Below are 25,254 nucleotides of genomic sequence, written 5' to 3'. Positions count from 1 at the left end.
ATTTATTCATAAATTTTCTTCTCTTTTGAAATAGATCTATATTTATTGACATGGAAAATATCTGCAATATGCTATTAAGATTTTTAAAGTCATAAAACAATATTAGTATCATCCCACTGTAATTTTTAAAAGGTGTGTATATACTCACAAACACAGAAAAATTATTTAAGCATATTCACCAAAATATTAGTGGTAGTTATCTATGGGTGGTACAATTATGGACAAATTTTACTTTCTTCTTTTCAATACTTCTGTGTCACAATTTCTTAAAAAACAAGCACATATTACTTCTATATTCATATATATACATATATATACACACACACATGTCTATGTGTATACATATATGTATGTTTCTATTTTTAATTTGAAAAACAGGAACTTGAATACTTGTTATTTCTCAAGTCCTCTTCCATTCCTTCAGCCCCTTCTCCAGGTAACACTGGTGCATCCAGGATGGGGCAGGACTTCAGATGGAATAGAAGCAAAGCCAGCAGCACATCCTCCCATGGGTCTGACTCCACTTTCCTGAGAGCCTCTCAGGGAATGAACATCACTGGTCCAATATGATAGAGCCAATGAGCGACAGTGCCCTGGCCATAGAGTGCTCAAGGCCAGAGGCTGAAGCTAGGTGTCCTCACAGCAGCTGTCTCATTGATGGCACAATGCCAGCTTATTCCAGCTTAGTCATTTACAAATGAGGAATGATAGGGGAAAATCAAAATTGCAGAATTTGCTACTAGGTAGATTGAGTTCCGCAATCTAAATCATAGCACCCACCTCAACTCCTTACCAGTATCTTCTGAGAAATATGGGTCTCACTCCTCTATCTGATTTGTTACCCTAACTAACAACACTGTTCCCCATCAATTACACCATAATTTACACATACTTGAAGTCAACTCATGGTGTCATTGACGAGCTAGCCTAAGAAACTAACCATCATAAATGATACTGCTTCTGTGGGAAAACATGCTCCAGGTTCTCAACTGCCTTACATACTAATGTCTGGAACATGACATGATTCAGCTATAAATTGGGGGCTGCCAACTGAGGACCAGGTGGTCTGATCTAAACAGATCAAAGCCTTATGCTTCTCATATGGAAATGTTTTACAGATGTGCTATTGTGATCAATGAATACTTTTAAAGCATTTGGGAGATGTTAATTATTGATCCTTGCTTACCTGACCAAAGCAAGGTCTACAAAATGTCACACGAAATCAACCTGGTCTCTGCATCACCAAATAACCCTGCTGGTTGTCCTTTCTCTGGCTGGTTTAGTCACAGTGTCAGGTTGATTCAAGGAGAGCTCAGATAAAATTGGGAATCAAATCTTATTAATCAGAATATGTATCAGTTCAGTTCAGTCACTCACTTGTGTCTGACTCTTTGCAACCCCATGGACTGTAGCACCCTGGGCTTCCCTGTCTATCACTGTCTTCCAGAGCTTCCTCAAACTCATTTCCATTGAGTCGGTGATGCCATCCAACCATCTCATCCTCTGTCGTGCCCTTCTCCTGCCTTCAATTTTTCCCAGCATCAAGGTCTTTTCCAATGAGGCAGTTCTTCACATCAGGTGGCTAAAGTATTGGAGCTTCAGCCTCAGCATCAGTCCTTCCAATGAATATTCAGGACTGATTTCCTTTAGCATTGACTGGTTTGATCTCCTTGCAGTCCAAGGGACTCTCAAGAGTCTTCTCCAACACCACAGTTCAAAAGCACCAATTCCTCATTGCTCAGCATTCTTTATGGTCCACCTCTCACATCCATACATGACCACTGGAAAAACCATAGCTCTGACTAGATGCACCTTTGTCAGCAAAGTAATGTCTCTGCTGTTTAATATACTGTCTAGGTTGGTCATAACTTTTCTTCCAAGGAGCAAGAGTCTTTTAATTTCATGGCTGCAGTCCCATTAGCAGTGATTTTGGTGCTCAAGAAAATAAAGTCTGTCACTGTTTCCATTGTTTCCCAGTCTATTTCCCATGAAGTGATGGGACTGGATGCCATGATCTTCGTTTTTTTGACTGTTGAGTTTTAAGCCAACTTTTTCACTCTCCTCTCACTTTCATCAAGAGGCCCTTTAGTTCTTCTTCACTTTCTGCCATAAGGGTGGTGTCATCTGCATATCTGAGGTTATTGATATTTCTCCCAGCAATCTTGATTCCAGCTTGTGCTTCCTTCAGCCCAGCGTTTCTCATGATGTACTCTGCATATAAGTTAAATAATCAGGGTGACAATATAAGCCTTGACGTACTCCTTTTCCTATTTGGAACCAGTCTGTTGTTCCATGTGCAGTAGTAATTAATAAAAGCTTTAAAATAAAATAGATAACCAATAAAAACTACTATATAGCACAGGAAACTATATTCAATATCTTTTAATAATCAAGAACAGAAAATATCTGAAAAGTATATTTGTATGTATAACTGATTCACTTTGCTATACACCTGCAACTATACAACATTGTAAATCAATTATACTCCAATAAAAACTTTAAAAGAAAAAAAAAAACAAGATGTTTTACTGGGAGTCATAAGAAACCAGCAGCTGCTTTGCTTTGGTGGGGAGGGGTTGTCATTCTAATTAATGCTACAAATATATGTATTTGGCTATGAAAGCTCTCTAACCAGAAAGATTGTGTAATTTATTTCATGAGTCTCACCAGGCATGCTTCTGCTCTTGATAACCGATGGCTACACTCTGTTAGAGACTCTGTAGAATCTGTTTCTTAACCCAAGAATAGACTGTGAGGATCCACACCAAGTCTGAAGATAGTACAAAGCTTCACAGTTCGAATCCAAGACTTTGACTTTAGTAATCAGAAGACCCAGGTTGTGGTCTTACCTCTAACAAGTAACTAGCCAGCTGTGTTTCCTACAGTAAGTCCCTTCCCTTCTCTGAGCCTCAGTCGATTGCCTCATCCAGAAAATGAGAGTTCTTCCAACTCTGTGGAATTTCACCAAGATGAGGAAGGAAGACAGGCACCAGCACACCGTGAGTGTAACCTCATGGGAAGATCATCTGGTGAAGCAAGATTATCCATCAAGAGGCTCATGTTCCCACCTGAAGGCAGGTGACAAAGAGGGCATCCAGTTCTTTCTGGAAGGGAGGGGAGCCCAGAAGGTGCTAACACACTGAGCTCAGAGGTAAAACAGAAAAGAGAGAAGAGATCCCTGCCCTCATCTTGTGAAAGAAAAAACTTCTGGTCATTTCTGAATTGGGGAAGGGATGGGTGGAAATTGAATCATTTTTTTTTCTTCTTGTTTCAGGTTGTGTTGGAACAGATTTAATCTCTGGAGTTTTTCCAAGTCTTTGAGAGGATGACTTTATCCAAATTTTGTTTTACCTATCTTTCTCCTAGGCCAAATGACATTCCTTAAATGCAAGAGTCAATGCTCTAGAGTAGATGCTCTAAAAAGGGTTTGCTATATAAATGACTGAGTAGCACAATTGCCAGCAAAATTAAAATCTGATCTTAACTGAAAATTAATTAGCACAAAAGTTGACAAGGTGCCTGAAATCCTTTCTGGAATGATGTAGAAAATAAAATTAATAAAGTTGATGAGATTAATTTCTTCTCAACAGTCTCTTGATTCTTAAAGTGTCAATCCAATATCCTTAAACTGATCTTATACTGAAACTGAGTTCTGAAAACCTGAGGCAGGATTTTCCACTATTACTAACCTGTGATGTTTAACTAACCTGTGAAAGCATGACCTGTAATCTGAGATACTTCTGCATGAAGTTAGTCATTTATACAAGGAATTCAGCAGAGTCATTAGGAACTTCAACCTAAGTTAGAATTTTAGCTCTGTCAAGTAACTTTGGGTAAATTATACAACCTCTAAGAGTCACCATCTTAAAAAGGAGAATAACTGTGAAGCCTCATGGAGCCAATCTAAGGAGTCAATGAAGAAAGACACTAAAAGTACAGAGCCTGTGCCTATTGGCCTACTGTACTCAATATCTTGTAATAACCTAAATGGGAAAAGAATCTGAAAAAGAATATATATATATATATATATGTGTGTGTGTGTGTGTGTGTGTGTGTGTATATATATATAACTGATTCACTTTGCTATACTCCTGAAACTAACACAACATTGTCAATCAACAATTCTTCGATAAAAAATATAGAGCCTGCCACATAGTAAGCCCTTAAGTTATTGCCTCAGATAATAATAACAGTAACAACAACATAATAACAACAAAGCAAAGATACATCAAATCATTAGGTCTCTTTAGTTATCTGCAACCTCCTTCCATTGTCACCTATACATGAGAAGATGATGTACAGGGTGGTCTACTGGAAAAAGCATGAACTCTGGAGTTACCTGGAGTCCAACAGGGAGTCAGGAGCTCTCCACAGTGCTTGGTCCATAGTCAGCCTTCAACGAATAGCAAGTGTGCTGCTGCTGCTACTGCTCTCATTATTAATTGCTCCTTTCATAGAATAATCTGAAAATCTTTACACTGAAAGCAGATCAAGGAACACTCTCAATGTTTTTGCTACTGACTGAAGCAGTAGATTATTTTGAACTAATCAACTTTACAGGTCTGTAGTTTTTCCTAATAGCAGCAAAAGAAACCCAAGCACATGCCTCATAAGTTCCTACAATTTTTCCTAGTTGCTCTCTGGCTCTCTATCACAGCAGAAGAACGCATTGTCCCAATATCCCCTCTGCTACTACATGGTTCATTACAACACTGAATCACTGAACTCAGAGAATGAATAAAAGCATATACTTCTTTATGCACAATTCTAACATTATTTGTAAAATAGACTAGCTAATAGACATTCTGTTGAAACATACTCCTCTCCAGTTGGTTGCCTGTTATTAACAGGCTTATTTCAATTGAGTTATGTGTTAAGAATGATTACTTTTTGATCTGATGGCTTCATATGATGGAGAAATAGATGTTATTTAACCAGACTTACCAGATTGAGCAAATAAAAATACAAGGTGCTCAGTTAAATCTGAATTATGGATGAACAGTAAATATTTTTTTAGGGTAAGCAAGTTCCAAATATTTCATGGGACAGACTTCTACAAAAAATGATTTGTTGTTTATCTGAAATTCAAATTTAACTGAGCACTCTGTATTTTAATCTGGCAACCCCATTTTTATACAGCTACTGATCTTTACTTACAACTTTTTAAATATATGAATCTGATGACATAAAGAATATTCATTTAGCAGCTAGCCACTATTTTCTATCACAAAGTCAAATAATTACATTTTTTCAGTGTTCTGGAATAAACCCCATGTTTTAAGAAATCATAATTAAATTTCAATCCTAAAGGAAATCAGTCCTGAATATGCATTGGAAGGACTGATGTTGAAGCTGAAACTCCAATACTTTGGCCACCTGATGCGAAGAACTGACTCACTGGAAAAGACCCTGATGCTAGGAAAGATTGAAGGTGGAAGGAGAAGGGGACAACAGAGGATGGGATGGTTTGATGGCATCACCGACTCAATGGACATGAGTTTGAGAAAGCTCCAGGAGTTGGTAATGGACAAGGAGGCCTGGCGTGCTGTGGTCCATGGGGTTGCAAAGAGTTGGACATGACTGAGCCACTGAACTGAACTGAATTAAATTTCTTTAAGTCCGAGTAACATGACTTTCACCAGCATTAGGCATAACTGCATCAACAAATCACCAGCAACTGCCAGTGAATCCATGGTTAAGTATAAAACTCTGATGAGGCCACTTTGAAATGAATCTCATGTTGGAAACCAAAGCTCCAAACCAGCCATTGAGGAAGGTTTCCACCAGTTCACAAAGGTCATATTTACCTGTAGCCAGAGGCATTTCCATCTTCCTAGATAAGATACAACAAAGGGAAGTGTTCCATTCCAGATGAGTGGGGAAAGGGGGTAAGAAATAAGGAGATAATAGTTGTTTGGATCAGGTGGAAATGTATCAAGCAAATTGCACATTCATTAACTGGCCATAAGGCAACTATTTTTGTTGTTGTTTTTATTAGTAAATCAACAATTTTTTGTGTTATTCAGTTGCTCAGTCATGTCTGACTCTCTGAGGCCCCATGGACTACAGCACGCCAGGCTCCCCTGTCCCTCGCTATCCCCCGGAGTTTGCTCAGATTCATGACAGCGCAACTATTATCACCCATTAAAATCCAAGTCCTCTTTCACTTGGATTTATAGACAGAAAATTCTGACTGCCAAAGTGTCATAACTTTCTTTTTTCAAAGCAGGAGGCGGCTCAGTGATGTTGGTGTTTATATTTAATGTTTACATGCATTTCAGTTCAACAGCGCATCCTGGCTGTGTCCTCACTGCTGTCTTTATAGGAATCTGTAAGGGAGGTGTTAAAACAGTTATGAGACTCATGTCCTCCTGCTCATTGTGGAAAATCAGACAAGCAGTAGATTTGCAGCTACATCCACATGGCAGAAGGTAAATGAGAAAGTCAAACATGATCATGTAAGAAAAATATCCTAGAACTATAAGCTGATCCCTCTTTAAGCTATTGCTGCACTTCTGGGAAAAATAAAAAATAAAAAACTGTCAGATTTTTGTCAATCAAATCATTTCAAAATCATGTAATTGAACTCACTTTTTAAAGTGAATTTCCCCAAAGCTAGCTGCCTAGATCGGCTGTCTGGATAAATCTAATCGGGCCTGGTGCACTGGGAAGACCCAGAGGAATCGGGTGGAGAGGGAGGTGGGAGGGGGGATCGGGAAGGGGAATACATGTAAATCCATGGCTGATTCATGTCAATGTATGACAAAAACCACTACAATATATATAAAAAAAAAACTTTATTTTTAACAATTTTTAACCTCTCGACGTCCTCCCCATTTTTTCAATGGGAGAAGGAGAAGAGGAAGGTGAGTAAATACTAATAAAGGTCTCCAAACAGCTTATCTGAATAGGCTCTATTTTTTCCGCATGTCTCTCTTTAAAGCTCCAAAGTGTGTTTTTTGACGCAATTGTGGGGAATCTTAACATGCCATTACCTGTGGTCACTCATTTAGCAAACGTTAGGCTCTGAAGTATCAACTTCCTTATCTGCTCTTGGCACAATTATCCCTACTTCGTTTGTCTAGTTCCCTTGAGACAAGATGCCACAGTATATTTAGCTTGGAGATTTCCTCACAACACATACCCACAAGAGAAGCAGTACATGTATGCTCAGGAAAGAACAGGATTTGGAGCCTCAAACCTAGAATTCAGTCCTGGCTTTGTGCCTGACCAGCTCTGTAACCACAGACATGTTACTCACTCTCTCTTAAACGAAATGGCCTTCCCTGTAAAATGGATGGTTCTAATCCAATGAGAAAATACACGTGGAAGTGATTTGTAAATATAAGGGAGTATAAAAATAGTATTGATTGTTCTCATAGAACTCGAAATGGAATTTCCACCTTTTGCTCACTAAGGGTGGGAAGGGGCAAACGTGGCCTTTGAAGAGCCTTCTGGTGGTCTGCAGAAGGCCGTGGTCTGGAATGTTAAGCATCATTCTGGCTTTAAGACTGAAGGACTGACCCTGCAACCCTTATTTACATGAATCCTTCAATGACTTTTCATGAGTCTAAACTAGAAAGTCAGCTCCTTTTTGCACAGAGCTCCTTCCTGAGGAGTCTGAACCTTCCCCTTTTCTGACAAAGGATGTGTCTTTCCCAAGAGGGGAGGAGAAACACAGAAGGCGGGTTAATTTCATGCAGCTTGCATCTTCGGAACTGCCAGACATTGGAGAACATTGATGACTCATGCCCATTTCAAGAACATCTTGTTATAACTGTTTGCATCTTCCTCACTGAGTGAAGGTTTTAAATAGCTGAAAATCACCACCACACCTAGGAAATGAGATTTCTCCCAGTTTGAATAACAGTTATGGGCAAAGTATACAATATTACTTGTGAGATATGATGACATATTAGCTAATGTTAAAAAGTGAAAGACACCCATTATAAGAATGCAGTGGATATTTTTAAGGATTATTAGATTCATTCTGAATGCAATTTAGATGTGGAAATCTTATTATTTTTAAAAGCACAATTACTAAAAGGACTAATGCATGTATCATTCCTTGTTCCCCCCTAGTTGTATTAATAGAACACAAAGAGCTAACTCCTGTTGCAGTCTCAAGAACTTGAGTAAGCATAAGGTTTATAAGTTTCTTCTCCTATTTAGGAACTTATAGGTGCCTGAAATAAAACTGAAAGAAGTTCCAGCTGACCATGGGAGAGGTTCAGTCAGAATTTTTTTGAGGTGGTGGTGGTGGTAGTCCAATTGATGTTGACATGTTTCTATCTAGAATCAAGACAAGGCATTCAACACTATGATACATATGTTATATAATAATTGCCATGATTATACCTGTGGACAAATTGCAGATATTAGAATTATATTTGATTTGGCTTCTTGACTTTCATCCCCAAAAGAAGAGGAAGAAATTTGAGGGTGTGGAGAAAAGGGAACCCTTATACACTGTTGGTGGGAATGTAAATTTGCACAGCCTCTATGGAAAATAGTATGGAGGTTCCTTCAAAAATAAAAATAGAGCTACCATGTGATCCAGCAATCCCACTCCTGGATATATATCTGGAAAAGATGAAAACTCTAATTTGAAAAGATACATGCACCCTAATGTTCATTGCAGCACTATTTACAATAGCCAAGACATGGAAGCACCCTAAGTGTCCATCGACAGATGAATGAATAAAGAAGATGTGGTACATATATACAATAGAATATTTGTTGCTGTTGTTCAGTTGCTGTCGGACATGTAGCACACCAGGCTCCTTTGTTCTCCACTATCCCCCAGAGTTTGCTCAAATTCATGCCCACTGTGTCGGTGATGCTATCTAACCATATCATCCTCTGCCACTCCCTTCTCCTCCTGCCAGCATCAGGGTCTTTTCCAATGAGTTGGCTCTTCGGATCAGGTGGCCAAAGTATTGCAGCTTCAGTTTCAGCATCAGTCCTTCCAATGAATATTCAGGATTGATTTCCTTTAGAATTGACTGGTTTGATCTCCTTGCTCTCTAAGGGACTCTCAAGAGTCTTCTCCAACACCACAGTTTAAAAGCATCACTTCTTCAGTACTCAACCTTCTTTATGGTCCAACTCTAACATCTGTACATGACTACTGGAAAAACCATAGTAGTAACTATATGGACCTTTGTCAGCAACGTAATGTCTCTGCTTTTTAATATGTTGTCTAGGTATGTCATAGCTTTCCTTCCAAAGGGTAAGCATCTTTTAATTTCATGGTTGCTATCACTGTCTGCAGTGATTTTGGAGCCCAAGAAAAGAAAATCTGTCACTGCTTCCACTTTTTCCCCTTCTATTTGCTATGAAGTGATGGGATCAGATGCCATGTTCTTTGTTTTTTGAATGTTGAGTTTTAAGCCAGCTTTTTCACTCCCCTCTGTCATATTACAATGGAATATTACTCAGCCATAAAAAGAATGAAACAATGCCATTTGCAGAAACATGGATAGACCTATAGAGCAGCACACTAAGTGAAGTAAGCCAAAGACAAATATCATATCACTTATATGTGGAATCTAAAGTATGACACAAGTGAATGTATATACAAAATAGAAATAGACTTACAGATACAGAAAACAAATTTTTGGTTACCAAAGGGGAAAGGGTTGGAGCATGAGATAAATTAGGACTTGCGATCAACAGATATACACTATAAGATAGATGAACAGCAAAGACCTACTGTATAGCATAAGGAAATATATTCAATATCTTTTAATAACCTATAATGGAAAAGAATATATATATACATATATATATATATGTATATATATAACTGAATCATTTTGCTGTATACCTGGAACACTGTTAAAGTAACCATACTTCAATTTAAAAGAGAAAAATTTTTAAAGAAACTCGAATACATGTATTTTAATGTGCTTCTTAGTATTTGTAACCCCTTTCTTAATTGAATATCTGTTATATTCTCTTACTTGCCTCCCCTCTGTCTTCCTTTCCTGGGTACTGCCCCTCCCTCCTCAGTCCACATGGTTATAGGGGTGGCTATTGGCAGCTGTGTACAGTTTGTACGTGACGGTCACTTCCTTGACCACAGGTCACTGGTCCGGGGTGAGCAACCGTCCATGAATTTGGAATTGAGACTAAGAGAAAATTGGTCTCACTCTGGTTAGCTGGGCCTATAATACAAATGCAAGTGGGAGGAATAGTCATCTACTAGCTGTAGACCAGGGAGCAGAGAAAGAAAGATTCAAGTTGACATGAAAAGAGAGGCAGGGACAAGAAGGGGTGAAAGAAAATTCCTGACTGCTAACCCAGTGCCTGGTCCCAGGTCATTCCTGAAGCCTGGCTACATTCTTATCCCTGGGTTCCTTGACAACCTCAGGGTCTGTAGAATAAATTCCTCCTTTTTGCCTAAACCAGCTAAAGTAGGTCTGTAGTCTTTACAAGCAAGAGTCCAAATGACTGCACTTTCAAACTTTAATTTTGGCATTCCTCACTTTTGAAAGAGATATACTTACTCTAAAGCAAAAAGAATTTGCATTCAAAGGTCCACCTAGGCAGGAATGATCCTGGCACACCACAGCATCTGGCATATTCTTTGTAGTAGGTCCTCACAAAATGTGTGCTAAATGAATGGATAGAGGCATTTGTTCCAAATTACCATGCATGAGCTCTAGCTGAGATTCAGATAAGGCTCAGTACCCAAGAATTTATGACTCTCCATTTTCTAAATCTTACTGCTCAAAAATAAAAATATTAAAACAGCTACACTTAACCATTATCCTACTACTTTCAAAGCTAGATGAAAGGCAGAATTGCATGGTGCATGCGTGCTAAGTTATGTCCAACTCTTTGCAACCCCATGGACTGCAGCCCACCAGGCTCCTCTGTCCATCGGGATTTTCCAGGCAAGAATATTGGAGTGGATTGCCATTTCCTTCTCCAGGAAATGTTCCTGACCCACAGATTGAACCTGTGTCTCCTGCATCTCCTGCCTTAGCAGGCAGATTCTTTACCACCGAGTCACCTGGGAGGCCCAGAACTGCATGGTAGTTACAAACAATGGCACTGGAATCAGACTGATTATATTTGAAACACAGCCCTGCCCTCAGGCCTCTCTAGGTCTCAGTTTCCTCATCTACAGAATGGGAGTAAGAGAAGTATATATCAGACATTTTCAGGACTACAGAAGGTTGTCCATGAACTGTACATGGTAGACAGTAAGTGTTTGATAAATGTGAATGACTTATGATGATCTGGGGGCAACTTTAAAAAAATAGAGCAATCTGTAGGAATTTCACTTAGTACACTCATTTTGATGAGCTGTCTTATCACTGATCCAACTCTTCTTTCTGACTTTCTACAGGACAGCTTGGTGGTATGCGTCTTCAGGCATACCCACCTGGGTACCAGCATCTTTGCCCCATCTAGTGACAATTTTCTGAGGACTCCCAAACATGCTGTTCCTTCAGGCCCCCTCATCAATTTTTCAGGTTTTAAAAGTCTGTGATGTAAAAAATGTGATATTTTCTCCCATCACAGGATTTTCTTCCATTCTCCAAATCTATTCAAAATGTTCTTGAAGTCATGTTCCTTATGTGTGTTTTTCAGTCTTTACCTACTAAAGTATGTAGGGATAAAATAAGGTATCATGGGCTTGCTGTAAAATCATAGTGAAGCAGGGTGAGTTAGGGTAGAGATGAACAGGCATAGTCATGAAAACTAGGTGATTGGTACCTGAGGATTCGTTATATTAACCTGCTTTTCACACGTTGGAAATTTTCCGATAAAAATGATGCCTAAAAGTGTTCTTAATCCTTCCCTCTGACGCTTCTTCAGCCTGAGCTGTGTATAACTTTATTCATACAAAATGTATGGTTTTTTTCATATATGTTGCTGCCAGAAATACCTTGAAATCACAAACTGCCTTCAAAAGAGCAGACACACAGTGTTTGAGCACAATTTAGATGCAAGTTTTGAAAAGATTTAAACTGTTTTCATTCCCATTTTGATACTAATGAAGGAAATAGATTAAAACATGAAGGAGGAACTGCCTCTTTACTGGGGACTTTGGCAGATCATTTTCTGTTTACAAACAAAATGCTAAAATGAAGTATGTGCTGCTCTTAACACAGGTGCAATGGGTTTGTGAAAGTGAAAGTCGCTCAGTCGTGTCCAACTCTTTGCAACCCCATGGACTATACAGTCCATGGAATTCTCCAGCCCAGAATACTGGAGTGGGTAGCCTTTCCCTTCTCCAGGGGATCTTCCCAACCCAGGGATCGAACCCAGGTCTTTCAGGCGGATTCTTTACCAGCTGAGCCACAAGGGAAGCCCAAGAATACTGGAGTGGGTAGCCTATCCCTTCTCCAATGGATCTTCCTGACACAGGAATCGAACCAGGGTCTCCTGCATTGCAGGCAGATTCTTTACCAACTGAGCTATCAGGGAAGCCCAATGGGTTAGTGAATGCCCATTAAAAGACACACATGCAACATAAGTCAATCAAAAGTCATAGGAAAGGCTGTTTCCACCTTCGATCAGGAGTATTTTTCATTTATGCCTTATTGTCATTGCCCGGAGAAGGGAATGGCAACCCACTCCAGTATTCTTGCCTGGAGAATTCCATGGACAGGGGATCCAGGTAGGCTACAGTCCATGGGGTCACAAAGAGTCCGACATGACTGAGAAACTAACACTACAGTCAATGAGCCAAATTTATCATAGCAACAGTAATGAGATGTTACTAACAAGAGCCTTCTCCCAATGTTTAACCTTGGTTGCAAGCTATGCAGAAGGTTCCTGCCATGGCACTGCTGACAATAGCAGGCATCAGTTATGTGGCCTTAAATGACCAAGGACCAAGTTAGAGCATCAGGAAGTGGCTGCCACTCTCTAATGAGGGCATTCAGGAAGAGGGGATAAATTAGAAAGAAAATAATTATAAACTGGACTGTGATCAGCACCTTTATATAGCCATCAGTGCTAATCATCTGTCTTCAGGGCCCAGTGGAGTTGGGGACTGGTTTTCATGGGCAGTGCTTTTCATCGAATGACACAGGCTGTCAGCTATGTTGCTGGTAGTGAGGTTCCACAGCCACCCTCTCCTTCTCACCTGCCCCCCAGTCCCTTGGAGCAAACACATGGTGGAAAACCAGCTGGTAGGGTTAGAAAAGCAGGGTAGGGCCAAAGAAGGGGGCAAAGCTAACTGCTCCCCATGGGATCCAGCCCTGACCTTGGCCTCATTAGCTCTGAGTTCCAACTGAACTAAATCAGCCCAGATGGCTTTAGGAATAAGGTAAAGATTGACTTCAGGAAAAAATGGAGAAATAAATTAACAGTTTGCTAGCCTTAAAGTGATCAGGAGGTATGGTAAAGAAGACGTTCTAGTGGATTTTCATGGTGAAAACTTGCCAGAACAATTCAAGTTCCATATGTTTTACTGTTATTACTATTATTTTCAACTAAAGATGTGAAATTTAACTTATTTTCTCCAAAGAGAAGTACTAAAATTCTAATTTTAGATTTTTAAAAAATAAGACCACTGAAGCCTTTCCTTTGAATAAAATGCATTTGTCCTGATACACTTTTCAAGGGAAGAAATAGAACTAATATTCATTGAGTATAAGTTCCCACTATCACTTTTCATTCTCATGCTAATGTCTCAACCAGCTCGGTGTTATTATTATCGGCCTTGAAACCTGAGGTCAAGAGAGGTTAACTAATTTGCCCAAGGTCATAGATATATCTATTAATAGTGGAGGAGGAATTTGAACTTCCTTCTGTCTGCCCTTGAAGCCCCCCAGTTATCTGCACTACCAAATCATTTACCATTGAGAGTACATAAAATAATTACAGGGAGTGTTTGCTAAGAATGTCTGTGTGGTCAAAACTAAGTCAATAGTCCTTATCAAATTCTTAAATTATACCAGAAAAGATCCTCTGGAGCATTTGTATGGCAACAGCTGGTTTGTGTCTTCCCGCGGCTCCCAAAATTATATCAGTGAAAATCTTGAGCTAAATGGCTCCCAAATTTATTAGAAGAAAACGTGAAACATAGTTTGATGTTGGAGGAAACAAAATACATTGTACATGGATAGTTGGAGCATTATGGTACAGTGTTTTCTGCGACGCTATGCAAGTGCAGTTCAATGACCTAAATTAACGGCTAGAAGATGTCTTGGACGCTGGAGGGCAGGGCAGCATAGTGGTTCCCAGGCTGGGCTTGGCAAAAAGATACATCAACACCTGGAGCTTCTCTGGTGGCACAGTATCCAGGTGGTAAAGTATCTGCCTGCCAATGCAGGAGACACAGGAGAAGCAAGTTTGATCCCTGGGTCAGATGACTCCCTGGAGAAGGAAATGGCAACCCACTCCAGTATTCTTGCCTGGAGAATTCCAGGGACAGGGGAGCCTGGAAGGCTACAGTCCATGGGGTCTCAAAGAGTTGGATGCAACTGAGCACACATGCATATACACACAGATTAACACCTATGTAAGACAACACATGTGTAGCAGCACCTGGATTAGAGTACCAGCTTAGTATAGAGTTAGAAGAGGATGTTTGCTATGACCAGTGCATTCTCTTGGCAAAACTCTATTAGCCTTTGCCCTGCTTCATTCTGTACTCCAAGGCCAAATTTGCTTGTTACTCCAGGTGTTTCTTGACTTACTATTTTTACATTCCAGTCCCCTATAATGAAAAGGACAACTTTTTGGGGTGTTAGTTCTAGAAGGTCTTGTAGGTCTTCATAGATCAATTCAACTTCAGCTTCTTCAGCATTACTGGTTGGGGCATAGACTTGAATTACCTTGGTATTGAATGGTTTGCCTTGGAAACGAACAGAGATCATTCTGTCGTTTTTGAGACTGCACCCAAGTACTGCATTTCGGACTCTTTTGTTGAACTAACATTCCAGGTTGCTATGCAGTATTGCTCTTTATAGCATCGGACCTTGCTTCCATCACTAGTCACATCCACAACTGGGTGTTGTTTTTGCTTTGACTCCATCTCCTGGAGTTACTTCTCCACTGATCTCTAGTAGCATACTAGGCACCTAGTGACCTGGGGAGTTCATCTTTCAGTGTCCTATCTTTTTGCCTTTTCATACTGTTCATGGGGTTCTCAAGGCAAGAATGCTGAAGTGGTTTGCCATTCCCTTCTCCAGTAGACCACATTTTGTCAGAACTCTCCACCATGACCCATCTGTCTTGGGTGGCCTTAACACGGCATGGCTCATAGTTTCATTGAGTTAGACAAGGCTGTGGTCCATGTGATTAGATTGGTTAGTTTTCTGTGATTGTGGTTTTCAGTCTGATGGTTATCCCTCTGAAGGAGAAGGATAAGAGGCTTATGGAAGCTTCCTGATGGGAGAGACTGACTGAGGGGAAACTGGGTCTTATTCTGATGGTTGGGGCCCTGCTCAGTAAATCTTTAATCCAATTTTCTGTTGATGGGTGGAGCTGTGTTCCCTCCCTGCTATTTACCTGGGGCCAAATGGGTGGCTCAGATGGTAAAGCCTCTGCCCGCAATGCGGGAGACCAGGGTTCGATCCCTGGGTTGGGAAGATGCCCTGGAGAAGGAAATGGCAACCCACTGCAGTACTCTTGCCTAGAAAACTCCATGGATGGAGGAGCCTGGTGGGCTCCATGGGATCGCAAAGAGTTGGACACGACTGAGCGACTTCACTTTCACTTTCTTTTTTTCTTAAACTATGGTGGAGGTAATGAAGATAATGGTGATCTTCAAAAGATCCCATGCATGTACTGCTTCACTCAGTGCCCCCAGCCCTTCAGCAGGCCACCACCAACCCATGCCTCTGCTGGAGACTCCTGGACACTCACAGGCAAGTCTGGGTCAGTCTCTTGTGGGGTCACTGCTCCTATCTCCTGGGTCCTGGTGCACAAGGTTCTGTTTGTGCCCTCCAAGAGTCTACCTTCCAGTCCTGTGTAAGTTCTGGCAGCTCTGTGGTGGGCTTACTGGCCACCTCCTCCAAGAGGGCTTATGCCAAACCCAAGTCTGCTGCACCCAGAGCCCATGTCCCTGTGGCAGTCCACTGCTGACCCGTACCTCCACAGGAGATGCTCAAACACCGTTCTTTTTCAGTCTCTGTCAGGTCCCTGGGTCCTGGTGTACACAAGGTTTGTTTGAGCCCTCTGAGTGTCTCTGGCAGGAATGGGGTTTGATTCTAAATGCGAATTCGCCCTCCTACAATCTTGCTGGGGCTTCTCCTTTGCCCTTGAACTGGTCATAGCAAACACAACAACACAAGAGAAGACTCTACACATGGACATCAGCAGATGGTTAACATCAAAATCAGACTGATTATATTCTTTGCAGCCAAAGCTGGAGAAGCTCTATATAGTCAACAAAAACAAGACTGGGAGCTGACTGTGGCTCAGATCATGAACTCTTTATTGCAAAATTCAGACTTAAATTGAAGAAAGTAGGGAAAGCCACTAGACCATTCAGGTATGACTTAAATCAAATCCCTTACGATTATACAGTGGAAGTGAGAAATAGATTTAAGGGACTAGATCTGATAGACAGAGTGCCTGATGAACTATGGACAGAGGTTTGTGACATTGTACAGGAGACAGGGATCAAGACCATCCCCAAGAAAAAGAAATACAAAAAAGCAAAATGGTTGTCTGAGGAGGGCTTACAAATAGCTGTGAAAAGAAGAAAAGCAAAAAGCAAAGGAGAAAAGGAAAGATATACCCATTTGAATGCAGAGTTCCAAACAATAGCAAGGAGAGATAAGAAAGCCTTCCTCAGTTATCAGTGCAAAGAAATAGAGGAAAACAATAGAATGGGAAAGACTAGAGATCTCTTCAAGAAATTAGAGATGCCAAGGCAACATTTCATGCAAAGATGGGCTCAATAAAGGACAGAAATGGTACAGACCTAACAGAAGCAAAATATATTAAGAAGAGGTGGCAAGAATACACAGAAGGACTGTACAAAAAAGATCTTCATGATCCAGATAATCATGAAGGTGTGATCACTCACCTAGAGCCAGACATCCTGGAATGTGAAGTCAAGTGGGCCTTAGGAAGCATCACTACGAACAAAGCTAGTGGAGGTGATGGAATTCCAGTTGAGCTATTTCAAATCCTAAAAGATGATGCTGTGAAAGCGCTGCACTCAATATGCCAGTAAATTTGGAAAACTCAGCAGTGGCCACAGGACTGGAAAAGATCAGTTTTCATTCCAATACTAAAAAAGGCAATGCCAAAGAATGTTCAAACTACCACACAGTTGCACTCATCTCACATGCTAGTAATCCTCAAAATTCTCCGAGGCAGGCTTCAACAGTGCGTGAACCGTGAACTACCAGATGTTCAACCTGGTATCAGAAAAGGCAGAGGAACCAGAGATCAAATTGCCAACACCCACTGGATCACTGAAAAAGCAAGAGAGTTCTAGAAAAACATCTATTTCTGCTTTATTGACTATGCCAAAGCTTTTGACTGTGTGGATCACAATAAACTGTGGAAAATTCTGAAAGAGTTGGGAATACCAGACCACCTGACCTGCCTCTTGAGAAGTCTGTATGCAGGTCAGGAAGCAACAGTTAGAACTGGACATGGAACAACAGATTGGTTCCAAATAGGAAAAGGAGTACGTCAAGGCTGTGTATTGTCACCCTGCTTATTTAACTTATATGCAGAGTACATCATGAGAAACACTGGGCTGGAGGAAGCACAAGCTGGTTATCAAGACTGCCAGGAGAAATATCAATAACCTCAGATATGCAGATGACACCACCCTTATGGCAGAAAGTGAAGAAGAACTAAAGAGCCTCGTGATGAAAGTGAAAGAGGAGAGTGAAAAAGTTGGCTTAAAGCTCAGCATTCAGAAAACTAAGATCATGGCATCCGGTTCCATCACTTCCTGGCTAATAGATGGGGAAACAGTGGAAACAGTGGCTGACTTTATTTTTCTGGGCTCCAAAATCACTGCAGATGGTGATTGCAGCCATGAAATTAGAAGATGCTTACTCCTTGGAAGGAAAGTTATGACCAACCTCGACAACATATTGAAAAGCAGAGACATTACTTCGTCAACAAAGGTCCGTCTAGTCATGGCTATGGTTTTTCCAGTAGTCGTGTATGGATGTGAGAGTTGGACTGTGAAGAAAGCTGAGTGCTGAAAAATTGATGCTTTTGAACTGTGGTGTGGAGAAGACTCTTGAGAGTCCCTTGGACTGCAAGGAGATCCAACCAGTCCATCCTAAAGGAAATCAGTCCTGAATATTCATTAGAAGGACTGATGTTGAAGCTGAAGCTCCAATATTTTGGCCACCTGATGGGACAAGCTGACTCATTGGAAAAGATCCTGATGCTGGGAAAGATTGAAGGCAGGAGGAAAAATGGATGACAGAGGATGAGATGATTGGATGGCATCACCGACTTGATGGACATGAGTTTGAGCAAGTTCCAGGAGTTTGTGATGGATAGGGAAGCCTGGCATGCTGCAGTCCATGGGGTCGCAAAGAGTTTCAGACACAACTGAGCGACTAAAATGAGAACTAAGTGGATATAAGGGAATCTCTCATTGTGGTTTAGATTTGCATTTCCCCTACGACTAATGATGTTGAAAATCTTTTCATATGCTTCTTGGGCATTTACATATCTTCCTTGGAGAAGTCACGGTTTCATTTTGATTCTCCAAGAGGTTTAGGAAGCATTGTGTAGCAGGTAAGGCCATCTGGAATAGAAATAGTAACCCTGATAAAGTCGATATTAAATATCCACCAAGCTCTTTGACCATATTACAGAATTAAATAGCATAATTTATAGGAAAAAGAAAATCCATTTCCCTAATGGCAACAAAAACTGATCTTTTCATGTGGCCTTAGCTAAGAATTAAGGAGAACTATTTAATGGGGGAAGTTTATTTAGCAGGAAGAACAACTTACTCATCCCTTAGCCTCAAAATTCCAGAACATCTTATTGGAACCCAGATTCTGCCAGGATCATTGGTGTGCACCCTTGTGTACGTTGGAATAACAACAAAAGTCTATCATAAATGTGCCCCTTATTTCTTTATTTCTCAACTTAATTGGGTGCATTCCACTGTGCTTTAGTTAACCCTAGAGAAACTTTTTCCTCCATGTTTGGAAAAAAATTCACATATTTCTCTTCACTGAAAATGAACTCTTATCAGAGAATAGTTTGAATATACATTCCTTCTATATTGGATTACTGCATCAGGATTCCCTTAGGAGGATTTGCAGTATTGCTATCAGAGGCCTAAGGTTGAGATGACTACCCATCACTGGAAGGGCTCTGGATAACCTGATAAATTCAGACATTTGGAAATAGTTGGTCAGCAGTCTGTGACAAACAGGGAAGGCAAAGGAAAACAGAACTCCAAAAGTCATCAATCTAAATTAATTAACCCAGTGACATTGTCATAGAATTTTAGCCCCACTGCAGAAACCAAGTGAATTCAGGTAGGTAAGCTTTTTTTGTTGTGGGATGTTTATTTACAATGAACTGCAGAAGAGGGTTAATCTAATGGGATGCAGGACTGCACTGGAGGTGAAATGCTTTGTGACCAACATCCATTTGAGGTATCAATTAACTTTTAATTCTCAGAAGGAAACAAAAGCAACCTTACACAAAGACTAAATTGGGGGTGGTATAAGGGGCACAGAGCTCATGGAAACTCAGGCCTGCTACCTTTTTGTAGCAGGGAAAGGCCTCCTTATCTAACACAAAGGGGCTGAAGAGTAGGGAGGGAGAAGGGTGAATTGGTGTGTGGCCTGTTAACTCAATGATGTTTCTAAAGCCTGAATGGAAGAGTCAAAGCCACCAAGTCAAAACAGCGCTAAGTCAATAGCTTGGCCGAGACATCATGACCTGAATGGAAATGCAAATGGTTCAGTCCAGTAACGGCTTTGGGTGTCACTTGGTCCACCAGCTCTTGCTTCCGTGGAACCTTTTCTGCTGCCCACAGAAGAGCAAATCACCTTTCTAGATCCTGGATCCCAACTCCAGGGAAAACCCAGCACATGCCAAACCAAATTAAGAGAGCACAAAAATTGTAGGGTGGTAATTCCCAATTAAAAACAGAATATTTACGGCACTCAAGGTTTCCCTAAAGAGTCCTTTTAAGCCACGAGCCATGTGATTTTGAAAAAGTGCCAGCTGTGGCCCTACAGAGGCGTCTCACGTCCAACAGGGAAGAAAATTCTCTCCATGAAGTACTGTTGTGGACATATTCGGCTTCCGACCACCAGACAACACGGGAGTGTATAATTAGTTTGTTTTCCAAAGAGGGAGCCACCTCATGCTTTTCTTCAAATTCAATCAAAACATACACGTCCTAAATAGAAACACGTTCATTCGAAACCCCTTTGCCTGAGCAGCTGTCTGGGCCAGGCCTGGTCGAAGAGCCTCATTGTATTCATCTCCGCGCTCCAGCCAGTAAATGCTCGGCTTTGTTCCCCCCACCAGCGGAGGCAGTCAGGCTGTGTCAATGGGCTCAGGGGCCCTAATGATGGGAGGCAGGTGTCCTCAGAGGCTGCCCAGGTGAGGGGGTCAGCCTGGGTACCATGACTCGCTCACTTGTCCTCAGCTTACAAAGCTCGCTTCCCCACCCGCCCCCAGTCAATTAATTACTACCATCAGTGTGTTCACTCCTCACAAGTGAAAGGAGTATGCTCAGGCCTGCTTGGGACTTTTGCAACTATTCAAGAGCTCTGGAGACAACCGAGAGCCACTATTTTCCAAAGGAGGGGGGGGTGGTGAAGCCCTCTCCAGCAACTCTACAACATGAAATCATAACAATATGAGAGAAATAAGCAGCTGCTCAAGGCTTATGAAGTAGTTGCTGACAGCACCAAGGTGGCCTCTGGGCAAACGCCCACCAGGACGAACAGACTCCTATTCTTAAGTTCCCCAAAGAGAGGAGAAGGCTGTGTTCTTGTCCTTAGTTAATTTAAAAATGTCCGTGCAGGAGATGAGCCAAGTGGACAGAGTAAGAATCACCCCTTATGTTCGAGCATTCTCAAGTCCTCAACCTGCACCTCCTCTCATTTTGTCTTGCACGGTCCAGGCAAGTAGGCAAGGTGAGAAACCACAGCCTCACATAACAGATGAGGAAAGCAAGTTCAGAGAGGTTAAGGGATGTGTCCATAGTCACAGAGCTAAGCAGCACAAGAGCCAGGGCCAGAGCCCAGGTGTAAAAGCAAATAGAGCTAAAGCCGAAGCTACAGTTAGGGTCACAGAGGTGGTCTGGCAAGGTCCAGGGGAGTGCAGCTTGGTTAGGCAGGGCAAGCTCTGCCAGGAAGGGAACTGGCTTCTGCTGGCCTGGAAGGGAGACTGAGTTCTTCTGTACAAAGAGCTCACCACTGGCATTGGAACCCAATTTGTGATGCTCTGTTTATTCTGCCTACACAGGATTTTAGTGTTTCTAAAAAAGACCTCGCAGGACCCCAGAGGTTCTCCTGTATGCAGAGATTCTGTCTAATAACAGTTTCTGAACTCCTGCACAGGGATCCCTCTCTTCGAGAGTCACCAAATATCACCTCTCTGCTGGCCTCAGGGTCCATTTGAGTAGGCATTATATTATTATTACCTGCCTTAATTCTAGAAGGCTGAATTAGTGTCCAGGCAATCTTGCCTAATGTGGGATCATTTTATTTTAGGTTCTCTCTCTCTCTCTCTCTCTCTCTCCCCCTCTCTCTCTTTTTTTGTCTGTGCTGGGGCATGCAGGATCTTAGTTCCCTGACCAGGGATCAAACCTGTACTCCCTGCAGAGGAAACACAGAGTCTTAACCACTGGACTACCAGAGAAGTCTCAGGTGAGATCATTTTTCACCAAAGTGGCATCTGCCCAAGGCACTGAAAGGAAACAGCTGTCTCTTTGCAGCCTAGTAACCAAGAGTCAGTCAGTTTCTGGGTTCAAATCCCAGCTTGGCCATTCACCATCTGTGTGACCTGGGGCCAATGACTTAAATCTCTCTGAGGCTCAGTTGACTGATCTGTATAAGGGTGAAAGTGTTAGTCACTCAGTCGTGTCCAACTCTTTGTGACCCCATGGAATATAGCCTGCCAGGCTCCTCTGTCATGGAATTCCCCAGGCAAGAATACTGGAGTGGGTATCTTTTCCCTCCTCCAGGGGATCTTCCCAACCCAAGGATCAAACCCAGCTCTCTCACATTGCCAGCAGATTCTTTACCATCTGAGCCACCAGGGAAGTATGAAAGTGAAAGTTGTTCAGTCGTGTCCAGCTCTTTGCGACCCCATGGACTATACAGTCCATGACATTCTCCAAGCCAGAATACTGGAGTGGGTAGCCTTTCCCTTGTCCAGGGGGTCTTCCCAACGCAGGGATCGAACCCAGGTCTCCCGCATTGCAGGCAGATTCTTTACCAGCTGAGCCACAAGGGAAGCCCCTGTTGGGGTTAAAATTGAAGATTAAGTTAGATCATGCACAAAAACCACTCAGTCTAGTGCCTGGTATACAAGGTGTACTTATTATATTTCAGCAGTTAAAATTATTATTATTCTTGCTTTGACATTTAAATGTGCTATCAACTGTTAAATGGTGAACACAGTGTCTGACACAAGGTAAGTGCTATGCTATTGTTACCTTCCATAATCATAATGTAGCATTATTATATATAATACATTACATTATGTAGTAATAACATTATTAGTGTCTCACTCTGCTCCCCTCCTCATGTCTTATCCTGCAATCAAACTCATCTCCCACTTCTGTGCCTTTGCATGTGCTTTTCCCTTTAATTGGACTGAACTCCCATTTTTGGTTTTGTCTAATAACTTGGCTTCTCTTTCAAGACTCAAATCAGGAGTCATGTCTTCCAGGAAGTTTCTGGAACCTCCAAAGGATGAGATTGCTGCCCCATGACACCCTGTGTGCTTCCCCCACAACAGCACCTACCACACTCTCATAACCCCTGGTCTACACTAGACTGTGTGTTCTTTGGGGACAAGCACTCTTTTGTATCTCCTGGATCCCTCTCTGCCTAACACCTAGCAGAGGGTAAGACCTAGATACATTTGTTGAAGACATGATTCAAGACAGCAATGACAATCATGATTATAATTACCAATAACAATGCAGCCTATGAAGAATCTGTGAAAACAAATCTTTAAAGGCAGCAGTACCATGTCTGAAAATACCATCTTATGCTGGATGAAGGTGCTGTTGTGGTGCTGTGGAGAGTGTGCACGAAGAGCTCTACCTGTTCTGGAACTCCCCCCTTCCTGTGGCCCATAGCTCCTCTCAAGCTACCCGAACAAAATCTGAACACCACTGAGGATGACTGACTGAGGCAAGACCCAAGGGACCACCCTCCAGTGCGTCCCTTTTCCCCCATGGCATTTCCACACGGAACATCCTTTCTGTTACAGGAATATTCCTGAATCACATCCTCCACAGGCAGCTATGGTCCTGTGGAAGACACTGCCTTTGGAGCCAGAAGCCCTGGACTCAAAGCACTGTTCTGCCTCTTACCTGGGGGCACTTACTAACATATGGCAGGGGGCATCCTCCTCTATAGGCTGGAGATCATATCCTGGCTTTAACAGTGCTGTGGTCAGAATGATTTAACTTGTAAACTAGTGAACTAGTTTGTAAAAAATAAATAAAAATGCAGCCCACCATTTTGTCTGGGGAAAAATACTCAAGGACCCCAAGATAAAGTTTATACTGTGACAGAATTTATTTTTTGGGGCTCCAAAATCACAGCAGATGGTGACTGCAACCACAAAATTGAAAGAAGCTTGCTCCTTGGAAGAAAAGCTATGATGAAGCTAAATAGTGTATTAAAAAGCAGAGACCTTTTGCTGACAAGAGTCCATATGCTCAAAGCTATAGTTTCTCCAGTAGTCATGTACAGATGTGAGGGTTGGACCATAAAGAAGACTGAGTACTGAAGAATTGATGCTTACGAACTGTGGTGTTGGAAAAGACTCTTGAGAGTCCCTTGGACTTCAAGGAGATCAAACCAGTCTATCCTAAAGGAAATCAACCCTGAGTATTCATTGGAAGGAAGCTGAAGCTTCAATACTTTGGCCATCTGATGCAAAGAGCCAACTCATCGGAAAAGACCATGATGCTGGGAAAGATTGAGGGCAGGAGAAGGGGACAACAAAAGATGAGATGGCTGGATGGCACCACCAACTCATTGGACAAGAGTATGAGCAAATTCTGGGAGATAGTGAAGGACAAGGAAGCCTGGCACACTGCAGTCCATGGGATCACAAAGAGTCAGACATGACTAAGTGACTGAATAACAACAACAACAAAGTCAAGCCCTGGAAGGGAAAGGGGTGCACATGTTTACTTCCTGACTCCTTAGCATGTGCTCCACCTGTCTCCTCCCCTGGCAGCAGCATTGGTAAAACCTAATCTATTACCCTGGATTAAGGGACAGGTGAACCGAATCAAAAAGGTCTCCAGAACAACAGAGCCACATGATCTTAAGTTAGCTGAACTTGGGTAGCCCAGTTGACCAGAGTCAGGCAGTCACCACTCTGAGATTTAAGAATTAAGAATGGCTTCAGCACTCCTGGCAGTCAGCTGGAGTCATGCCTCATGAGTCTGGAGCTCTTCCCCCTGCCCCCGGAAAATTATCTCAGCAAACATTTCTTTTTTTCTTTCAACCATGCCTTAGAGCATGTGGGATCTTACTTCCCTGACCAGGGATTGAACCTGTGCCTTCTGCATTGGGAATGCAGAATCTTAATCAGTGGACCACCAGGGAAGGCCCCCAGAAAGCACTTCTTGAGGCCTGCTAATCTGAACCTCAGCAGCAATCATTTGCCAAGTGCCAAGAACGCTACACAGCTCTCATCCTTACAACTCATCCTTACTCTTCATCTTATGTATGAGGTCGTTAAGACTTAGGTTAAGTAACTTGCCCAGGGTCACAGAGCCAGTCAAAGTCAAGGAGAGATTTCCAATCTGAAGCTACTGAAGCCGGGAGTCAGCCTTACTGATGCTAAAGCCCCCATTTGTAGCTGTGCAACCATACTATCAGCTAAGTCCCTAAGTCTCAAAGACTAGAAAGGCTACACACGAGTGAGGCTGTGGCTTTTTTTCTCCAAGAGCTCCTGGTCTAAAAGGACACATAGACATGTTCAAAGATAACAGTGATCAGTGCTAGGATAGAGTTCATAAAACAGGATCTGATCCCAGAGAATGGAATGATGAAGTGCAGCTGGCAGGAATTTAGAAAGAGTCTCAAAAGCTGGCCTTCTCCCTTAAACTTTGCAAAT

Source organism: Dama dama, chromosome X, assembly GCF_033118175.1.
Source record: "Dama dama isolate Ldn47 chromosome X, ASM3311817v1, whole genome shotgun sequence".
In the NCBI taxonomy this organism is placed as follows: Eukaryota; Metazoa; Chordata; class Mammalia; order Artiodactyla; family Cervidae; genus Dama; species Dama dama.
This window is presented reverse-complemented; position numbering follows the sequence as displayed.